We start from the raw sequence: 2,635 nt of genomic DNA on the forward strand, positions 1-2,635 counted from the left end.
TAGAAAGGACTGGGCAAGAAACATTATAAAGAGACACAAGGAATCTCTTGGCTGTGTTGGATATCTCCATTATCTCAATGTCTGGTCTCATCAGTATATACACATGCTGAAACATAACACATTTTATATTTTACATATATGTATTTCATGTTACCATACCTCAATAAAGATGTTAAGAACTAAATATTCCCCATAAATATCCATATTTACCATTCTTCTTGGAAAGCCCCATCTGCCAACTGTTCTGGTTCTACCATATCCCTCTCCACATGACTTAGGAGCATAAGCTCTGCCTCAGGATCAGCAAAAACTGCAGAGTAATGAAGGCCATGCCCACTTCAGTCACGAGGAACGCTGGCTGGTCAGAGAAGCCTGAGCCCTGGATCTCTCTTCTGTCACTGCTGGGGCTCCTGCCTGTGCAGTGATGGCCAGAATGTAAACAGCCTAGGGAGGTACAGGAATCCACAGACCTTTATTTACTGAGACAGTGTGTCAGCCACAGGAGACTCAGAAGTGTGAAGGTCCTGAGAATTTCTGTATACTTCCATGCCACAGAGCCAAAATCACAGGGACATATAGAGATGCTGCCTTAAGAACAGATACCCATCCTCTCATGAGCCTCAGTCATCCCCACTCCATTATCTCAGTGTCTCTGTACCAACGATGATTCCCACCTTTGCTGGTGTGAGTTCTATAATCTTCAAAAGGGACACAGTGCATTGACTCCATTCATAAGGCCTTTCTCCAGGTGAAGTTTCTGGGCATTAAACAAGTTTAAGAGACGCAGCTAAAGGGTCACCAAAACTGTTGCATTCATGAGGTCCTTCTCTAGGGTGAGCTTTCTGGTGCTGTTCAAGATGGGAGCTTCCGCTATAGGCCTTCCCACATTCACTGCACATGTAAGGCTTTTTCTCCAGTGTGAACTCTTTGGTGTAGAATGAGGCTAGAGTTGCGGCTAAAGAATTTCCTGCATTCATTGCACTCATGAGGTCTTGCTCCAGTGTGAACTTTCTTGTGTTGAACAAGGTGGGGGCTACTAATGTAAGCTTTTCTTCATTCACTACGCACATAAGGCCTTGTTCTACTGTGACGTGTCTTTTGTAGAATGAGGATGGAGTTGTGGCTAAAGCATTTCCCACATTCACTGCATTCATAAGGCTTTGCTCCAGTGTGAATTCTCTGGTGCACAATGAGGTTGGAGCTATGGCCAAAGAGTTTTCCACAGTCATTGCACTCATAAGGCCTTTCTCCAGTGTGGATTTTCCAGTGCTGCACAAGCATGTGTTTACTGCTGCAGGCCCTCGCACACTCACTGCACTCCTAAGGCCGTGCTCCAGTGTGCATTATCTGGTGCTCCTCAAGTGTGTCTTGGTAGCCAAAAGCCTTCCCACATTTGCCCCACATATAAGACTTTGCTCCTGTGTGGACTCTCCTACGTTTAATGGGGCTGGAGTTACGGCTGAAGAAATTTCCACATTCAATGCACCATAAGGCCTCGCCCCAGTGTGAATTCTCTGGTGCTGCACACGGTGGGAGCTTCTGCTGTAGGCTTTTCCACATTCAGTGCAGTCATAAGACCTTTCACCAGTGTGAACACTCTGGTGCTGAACAAGTGTGCTTTGACGACTAAAGGCTTTTCTGCATTCACTGCACTCCTAAGGTCTTTCTCCGGTGTGAGTTCTCTGGTTCTGAACAAGGTGCACGCTTCTGTTGTAAGCTTCTCCACATTCACTGAACATATACTGTCTTTTGCCAGTGTGAAATTTCTGGTGGGTTTTTAGGTGAGACAGGTGAATGAAGGCCTCTCCACACTCCTTACACACATGTGATGTTTCCCCACCACGAAGTTTTTTGTGATGAATAAGAGTGGATTTCTCCTTGGACAAATTTCCACACAGTAGGCACCTAAAGGCTCACACTTCAGCCTGATTTATCAGGTTGTTGAGGAGAGTGAAAGCGTTCAGGAAGGCTTCCTCATTGTCAGTGCAATTGAAAAGTATCAGTTCATTACTCTTTCCCTGGTGTTGCCCAAGACTAGACTTCTGTGAAAAGATTCCATGAACTCAGCTTTCTCTGTGAGTGCTTTGGTGTTGGAAGAGGCCAGAGTTATCCGGCACGTCCATCACTGCCCCCGGCAAGTAAAAGGTCTCCATAACTCATGGACAGCTCTTCATATGTGAGGCCACATTATCATCTTTACTGACAGGATTCTTACCACTATGTGGTTTCTGGTGCTGATGAAAGTTTTCACTCAACAGGAATCCTCATCCATAGGGGTCACATGTGTCCAGATTCAGTGCAGGGCATGACCCCTGGAGTTCATCCAGGTGTTAAAATGCCTTTCAAGAGCAGGTCATCTGTCTCACATGGGTGAGCCTTCTGGATAAGTGGACAGGACCCAAGAGTCCTGAACTCTGACACTAATTCTATAAAAACACTCTGCTCAGAAGGGGCCTCCTCACTGACTTCTTCACACCAATAACCTGAAAACAAAGAGCTGCTAGTGAAGGGCATGCTGACTTCAGTAAGAAGCAGCAAGTGCGACATACCAGTGAGTCCATGGGCCTTTGGCAGCATGAGGGGCCAGCATCAGTGAGGAAGAGCCCACTGTCAGTCCTGGGCCTTGGAAGGCATG

The 2,635-nt window shown here is 46.3% G+C and overlaps 1 pseudogene; it reads right to left on the minus strand.

The window, feature by feature from the left end:
• Positions 1 to 684: 684 nt before the first annotated feature.
• On the minus strand, positions 685 to 2,635 carry LOC138419348 (zinc finger protein 304 pseudogene; annotated as a pseudogene).

Source organism: Ovis canadensis, chromosome 14 (genome assembly GCF_042477335.2).
Source record: "Ovis canadensis isolate MfBH-ARS-UI-01 breed Bighorn chromosome 14, ARS-UI_OviCan_v2, whole genome shotgun sequence".
NCBI classification, from domain to species: domain Eukaryota; kingdom Metazoa; phylum Chordata; class Mammalia; order Artiodactyla; family Bovidae; genus Ovis; species Ovis canadensis.